Here is an 8,283-nt window from a genome sequence, read left to right on the forward strand (position 1 = left end):
GTAGAAATGACCTCCTGTGGCGCTCTGTGGTGCATTTTGGTGGGATGAGTCTTGCACTGAATGTGCTCCTGTGTCCCATCACTGTGTTGTAGAGTGGGTGGGAGCCATTGTTCATAATGGCCTGCAGCTTAGACAGCATCCTCCTCTCCGACACTGCCATAAGTGAATCCAGCTCCACTCCCACCACATCACTGGCTTTGTGGATCAGTTTATTGAGTCTGTTGGCGTCTGCCGCCCTCAGTCTGCTGCCCCAGCATGCAACAGCATAGAGGATGGCACTCGCCACCACAGACTCATAGAAGATCCTGAGCATAGTCCGGCAGATGTTGAAGGACCTCAGGCGTCTCAGAAAATAGAGGCGACTTTGGCCCTTCCTGTATAGGGCATCGGTGTTCTTAGCCCAGTCCAGTTTGTTGTCAATGTGTACTCCCAGATATTTGTAGTCCTCTACGGTGTCCACACTGACCCCCCCGATGGACATAGGGGCCACCGGTGCCTTGTCTTTCCTCAAGTCCACCACCAGTTCCTTTGTCTTTGTCACGTTGAGCTCTAGATGGTTCCGCTTGCACCATGTGACAAAGTCCTTCACTGTCCTCCTGTACTCATCCTCATCACCCCTGCTGATACATCCAACTACTGCAGAGTCATCAGAAAACTTCTGAAGATGGCAGGTCTCTGAGCAGTAGCTGAAGTCTGTGGTGTAGAGGGTAAAGAGGAAGGGAGAGAGGACAGTCCCTTGTGGGGCTCCAGTGTTGCTAACTACTCTGTCAGACACAGTGCTGCAGGCGTACATACTGTGGTCTGCCAGTCAGGTAGTCAACAATCCAGGACACAAGGGGGACATCTACCTGCATCACTGTCAACTTATCACCCAGAAGAGCAGGCTGAATGGTGTTGAATGCACTTGAGAAGTCAAAGAACATGACCCTCACAGTGCTGGCCGGCTTATTCCGGCCAGCACTGTGCCAAAAATAACACAAAGATAACACAGTTTGACAGGCATAAAATTGTATTTTTGCACCAACAAGGTGATTCCCAATGAGCTATTTGCATATCTCTGCATGGTGTGCAGTGTCGCCTTAAAAAAAAATTTGAGGAAACTGGACAAGTGGAGTACAAAAGAAGTGGCAGCAAAGCCTTAAAAAAAATCTAGAGCACATGAACAGTATCTGAAAGTCATGTCCTTAAGAAATAGGGAAAAATCCAGCAAAGAGAGATGCACCTGATCCTTCAGCTGATGGCTGTCAAGAAGCCATTGTTAAGGAAGGGAAACGGGGAGAAAAGGCTGAGGTATGCCACATTACATTAGAATTGGACTGAACATCACTGGCGAGTGATGAATCCAAATTTGAAATTTATGGCTCTGATCATCATCAATACATACGGAGGAGGTCAGGAGAGAGGAATAACAGATTTGGATCCATCGTGCAATACCATTTGTAAACTATTTTAATTGGCAGCAGCTTCCTTTTTCAGCATGATAATGATCTCAAACACACTTCAGTAGCATTATTGAACCTCAACATTATTGACACAGTGTGGGATCAACGGAGATCGGAACAGAAGGCAGCCGACATCCAAAGAAGAGCTTTGAATGTCCTTTAAGAAGCCTGGAGACCTGTTGCTGAAGTGAGTTCAGGCTGTGCTGAAGAATAAAGGTGGTCATACCAAATACGGACTTTCAAGCTCAATTCTGTTTTGTCTTATATACTGTGTTTCCATGTATGTTTGCACATTTCAATAAATTGCATGTATTTCTCATTTTCCTAGCAAAACTAAATAAATAAAAGCTCAAGACTGATGAGCTCACTTATTTTACCAAACTACTCACCTGTATTAATCACAGATGACTAGATGCATCTCTCTTAATGATGTAACTTTTTTTTTTTAACTTTTATTTTTCATAAATACAAGATTGAGATACTTTTAGTTGCATCAAAAACAGATCGAGCAAGAAAATCTAAATTCGACATGGTTTTCTCTGGAATGCAGGTTTTGTATGTTGTTTTATTAAAACATGAATTAAAACATTCAAATTCACAGCTTAAGCTGGAGAAACTGGTTCATGCCTTCATTTAACTCATCAAAACTAACATTTCCTGAAACCCTAATACCATAATACTAAAATGAACTTACATGATCAAGAACATTAACTTTTAATTAATCAAACCTCTATTCTTAAAGGTGTGTCTATTTGCATATTAACTGATTTAGACAGGAAGTGATGCTGTGTACAGTATCAACTTCCAGTGGTTGTAAGCAACAGCGCAATGAACTGTAAAGGAAATTTGAATTGTAATACTCCCTGCCTAAATCCTGAGACACTGAAAAGTTAACAGTGCCACTTTTAACACACCTGTTGGAGTTTATAAGTGTTTAACAAATATGTATATAATAATCTCAAACAGAATGGGTTCTGCTGGTAATCAGGATTCAGCGACGCTGGAAAGTGCATCACTTTGGGTTTTACTTTCTCCTCTGTTGTGCTGTGTAGCTTTACTTATCTGTGTCACAGAGTAACACACTACCATACTGCCCCTCTTGCAGCTACTTTGACATGCTCTCAGAGAGTGAGCAGCTGCCTTAGCTAAATCAAGCTGCATCTTGCTGCCTCATAGTAAATCACTCCTCTCTGTAGAGCTGCTTCTGCTAACTCCTCTGAAACGTCTGCGCTGTCAGCTAAGAACAAAATGTTTTGCTGTTGGCTGCAAGAGAGAAATGTTCCCTCAGTCTCATCCTGTGCTACTGCATCATAATATGATATCCAGTGAAGCTGAATCAAATTCATAGTAGGACATTCTTTCCTTGTTGCGCAAGGGGCTGCACAAAATGTTACCAAGGGACACCCGAGGACCGCACTATGAGAACCCTGGATCTAAAATGTTTTCATGTTAAATAAATCTATCCAACCCACATACAAGAAAATCAACCTGGTTTAAAAAATATTCTCATGAGCTGGAGATAGAGCACAGGAATACTCTGCATGTTGTGTTATTACTCATATTATTATTAAAACTATTCAAGAAGATCCTGAAATAATAAAAGAGCACTGTATAGGGCCTTTAAGAAAGGTTAGGGAAGGAAAACTAAAAAATAATCGTTAACGTCTGCCTGAGTCTTTGGTTACTGAGGATAGACTAACAGCGCTGAACCTGGAACAATCACAGGATGACTGATGGAAAAATGCTGCTATACATAAATGAATGAGGTTAAAATAAAAGGTTGTGAGACAAATAATACTAAACATATATGAAAGTGTAAACATATAAGTGCAAACCTGACACAGTTTTTAATTAAACAGGGTGCTTTCTGTATTATTTCTTGCTAGTACCTACCAGTCATTAATGGTATCTGCTGGTAGCCAATAGCGCTGTGTGGTGGGTGTGTCTCAGGAGGCAGAGCAGATCATCTACCAATGGGAAGGTTGGTAATTTGATTCCTGGCTGCTGCATGCCAAAGTATCCTTGGGCAAGATACTGAACCTCCAGCTGCTCCCATGCGTTCATTCGAGAGTGTGTGTGTGTGTGTGTGTGTGTGTGTGTGTGTGTGTGTGTGTGTGTGTGTGTGTGTGTGTGTGTGTGTGTGTGTGTGTGTGTGTGCGTGTTAGATAGAAAGCACTGTAGAAAGTGCTTGTGTGGATAGGTGAATGAGATGTGTTGTATAAAGTGCTTTGAGTGCTCACATGGAGTAGAACAGTGCTATATAAGAACCAGTCCATTTACCACTGTTTACACTGTTCTTTGAGGTTGTTTAGTATGGGTCATCTCTTGGTGCTTTCTGTCTGGATTTCTTATGTGCTTATTTTTTCTACTTACAACCTTGAGCCTTTAGTTATTATCTTATAGTTTAGTATTCATGGACTTTGCGTTTGGTTTAGTTTTGTGTTGTCTTTCTGTGTTAAACTCTATACTGGCAGAGAGGTTTTGTCTTTGTTTTTATTTTTGTATGCTTAGTGAATATAGTCTGCATTGAGTTTCTTCTTAGGTTGACTGTTCTTAGTTTGGATTCCTGTTTTGATTGTCATTATTTTGTTATTTTGAATCTCATAGTTCTTATAGTAATTCCATTATGTTTGAACCAAATTCCTTTATTGTCGTTCCACGTGACACATACAATGAAATTTATTTGTATACATGTTGTATTTGTTATATGTTGCTTGTATATGTGGTTTTGAGTTACTGTAGTTTATTTTGTGTTCCCTCTCCGTTTCTTCTGTCTTGTCTCTCTGTGTGTGTCTTTCAGTGTTCCTCTGTCTAATGCCTGTCTTGTGTCACCAAGTTCATGCTTGCGTCCCTGTTTAGCTGTGTCTTACTTCCTGATTTATGTTGGTAGCTGTTTGTGTCTTGCGTCTACTTTAGCTTCCCATCTCACTGTCTTGATGGTTTTCAGCTGTGTTTAGTTTCACTACTATTTCTATGTTCCTTGTTACTTCTTGTTAATATATTGCCTCGGTGTTCCTTTGTCCTTTTGCATGTCGTACTGCGACTCAGGAGGTAAAGCAGGTTGTCTACCATTTGGAAAGTTTGCTCCTCTAGTCCTCTGGTCAAAGCATCCTTGGACTAGATACTAAACCCCGAGTTGTTCCCAATGCATCCATTAGGGAGTGAGTGTGTGAATGTTAGATTAAAAAGCACTTGTATGAATGTGTGTGTGTGTGAATGGATGAATGAGGCTTGTAGAGAAAAAAAAATCCTTGGAGTACTGTAATACAGTAGAAAAGCACTATTAAAGTACCAGTTGATTTACCTTGTGTTCCCTCAATATTCCTAGTAACTTCTTGTGTTCCTGATTTCACTCATACCTGTTAACCTGTTAGTAGCCTGTGGAGTCTGTTTTTGACTTTGATTAAATGGATTTTGATCTGCCAGAAATAAAATGCCTCACTTTTTATTGTTGAACTCTGCATCTCTGCATTTGGTCTTCACTGCAATACACTGAAAACTCTGACACAGTCAAATCTGATGAACGAATGAATGAAATGCATCAACAAACATCAGCATCTGGATTACAGTAAATGCAGTGGCTGAGGGACTGATGGTTTTGCATTTTTCTTTCCCATTATGTTACATCTTTAAAGGTGAATTTTTTTGTTGGTTAGTTTTTTGTAGGATGGAACTGTCTTTATCATTGATAGTGTGTAAAAATCAGAATATTGCATCAGCTTCGTACCCCTATTCTGTCACCGTAATTTGGTTATACAGAAAAAAAAAACATAAAAAAAGTTTGATCCTTTTTTAAATTTTTTAAATAGGGTGATACAGTGCCCACATCAGTCTGTCACTGTCAGCGATGGGGGGATTTCACTATTTGAATTCCCCTCCCTTGTCTCGTTCTCATCATTTCCTCTGTTGCTTTCAAGCAGGGAGTCTTCTTCGTCAGAAGACCTGGTAGCAAATTCATCCCACCAGTTTAAATGACTTCTCTCATCTTCACTGTCTTCCTCTATAAACCACCTCCTGGATCCTCCAAGAAGCAAATCCTCCTGTACTTCTCCTACAACCTGGTTGACTTCTAAGTCAATCTCAGCATCAGCAAGGACATTTTCATCTTCATCACTCTCATAACTGTCTTCTTCATCTTCACTGCTGTCAGCATTTTGATTATCATCATTGTTAAAATTGTAATTGTCATCACTATCATCATTTTCACCATCAGCATTGAAGAAATTGTCAAAATTGATGTGAGGAACGTTGTGATTGTTGTTGTTCCAAGCTCTCTCAAGGTCTTCAAGAAGCCTGTGTAGTTCCATATCTTCTTCAAAGGCGATGTTCTGCACATCTCCCCAGTTACCACCTCCTAGCAGGATTGCTGGCTCCACAAGACAGTTCAGTTAGCAAAGTCACCACTAATCAAAAGAAACTTGAACACTACATTTGTCTTTTGTGAAATAATAGACTCAGTTCTTACTCTCAGGCCAAGCATGGACTCCATCCCCTTGTTCCTCCATCTGAACTTTAAAGATGCCACAAAAAAATAAGTTATGTAAGTTAAACAATACATTTTACCATGCCTAGTATGTCTGCATTTAGAGTTTTGCCAGCTTCAAAAATCTCACCATGAATATGTCCTTGTTTCATATCTGCTGTCATTATTAAAACATCAAAATCAAATGTAACCCTCACTAAACCCACCTTTTTTTTTCCCAAAGGAACTGCTCTGTGAAAACGTCCCAGTTCAGCAGTGAGTTTTGTCTGTTTGTATTTGTAGCAGAAAATAACTTTTAATTGTGACTGTAACCGTGGCGCTCCCGTGATGTCACGAGAACTGCCAGAGTTCCCTCCACAGGGGGTTCATCACAGTCTTTACCTCACCTTCATAAGGAAGGTCGACTCTGATCATCATGACAGCCTACCTACTGAAACACAAAGTTTCATTTATCTAGAGAAAAAAGTGGTTTTTAGTTCACACACACCACAAACAGAAACAGGCAAACATTTTTCCTGTAATCTATTTATTATTAGACTGAACTTCACCATGCAAAATCCAGACTCCAGAATCATGGAGTGGTTGCAGAAAACATGACACAGTTTGGCAGGCACAAAATTACATTTTTTGCACCAACAAGGTGAGCCTTAAACCGCTATTATTAAAAAAAAAAAGGGGGGGGGCATAGCTCTGCATGGTTTTTATTTAAGTCATGTAATAAAGAGGAGAAATCCAGCAAGGACCTGAAACACCACCACTGCAGTAAAAGCATACCTGGATAGAAAAACACACAGTGGAACACTATCAGTCATGGATTGGCCTCCCTAGAGCCCAGACCTCAACATCATTGAAGCAGTGTGGGATCTTCTTGACAGAGAACAGAACAAAAAGCAGACACATCCAAAGAAGAATGTCTTTGGATGTCTTGAATGTCCTTCAAGAAGCCTGGAGAACCGTTCCTGAAGACTATTTAAAGCTCGTTACAATTGTACAAACTCTGTTCTTGCCATATATGCTGCATTTCCATGTATGTTTGCACACATTTCAATAAATTGCTGCACCTGTTTCCATTTTCCTAGTAAAATATAAAGATATGAGGGCTGGCTCAAGTCTTTTGCACAGTACTTATAGCAAAGGTTTTCTAACCACAAAAGAATTGTTTCATCCTCTCTCTGCTTTGGATCTGTTTATTTTTTAAGTCATCCTCTCACCTTTCCTTTGACCAGGTGGCGATCAAGTATCATCTTTCCAACCACAATGTTGGCATCTGTAGTTCAGAACGTAGCCAGCAGATGGCAGTGAATGACAATGGCTATTTTAGCAGAGGCCGCATTATCACAGTACTCCAGCTTAATACAACTTGAAGCACAACTCAAAGAAATAAAAATGAGTTGCAAATGCCAGCTATAGCATACAGTGATTGCATTCCAAGTATTTCACATGTTAATGGAGGTTACAGGGGTGTGGAGAAATGTAGGTGTGTGATAATTTGTGTAGGTGCAATTTATTAGGAAAGCAGCGTCTGCAAAACGATTTATCATAAATTTCTAATTCTGCTTTATCCAGAAAGGGCAACATTATGAAATTACTTAAACATGTTTTCCTAATAAATCTTGAACCAGACTGGTTGAGTTTTCATGTAACCTTTCAGACTGACACGCCAAACTATTTGTGCAAAGTTTATATGGGTCCCAACCAGAACACCTTTCTAGTCCTCCTCTGCTGGCTAATTCTTTCTCCTTGTTTCCCCTCAAAGGAAGACAGAGGTCAGGGTTCACCTTCACAACAATCTCCTGGGCGTTATTAACTGCTGACACAACCTTGAACTCTAGCACAAGGACATAGTAGCTCAGTGACATGCCAACTTGGTAATTAGCCTGTTAATATTAGTTTATTAACACTGGAGCAAATGAACTCTAATGTGACTGTTTTCTAGTTCAAAGCGAACCATTGCTGCTGATTTTGGTGCGTTGACATTTTTTGACCTGGACCGGCTTTATTGGCCAATAATTTGACCGTTCACACACCCACATTAGTGACTTGAATTCCAGTCACTGTTGTGTAAGCCTGCTGACGCATGGAGGGGGATAAAGTCCATTCTACCCTAAAGTGGGACATCAGTAGTTTCAGTGTGTACCAGCTGTGTTTAATGTATCATGTGCATCCTTTAGACTTTTTAATTTATTCTATAACTTTGAAGTTCTTATTGTCTGTAGATGCTGGTGGACAGTCGCTGCACTCAGTTTATGAGGTCACACAAAAATTCTCTTCATATTTCAAGCTGAAGGGAAATCAGTGAAGCTCATTTCACGCACAGGCTGTTCATCAATAACTTAAAGGGGGTTTTAAGGTGTAATA

The sequence above is a fragment of the Archocentrus centrarchus genome, chromosome 24, assembly GCF_007364275.1.
Source record: "Archocentrus centrarchus isolate MPI-CPG fArcCen1 chromosome 24, fArcCen1, whole genome shotgun sequence".
In the NCBI taxonomy this organism is placed as follows: domain Eukaryota; kingdom Metazoa; phylum Chordata; class Actinopteri; order Cichliformes; family Cichlidae; genus Archocentrus; species Archocentrus centrarchus.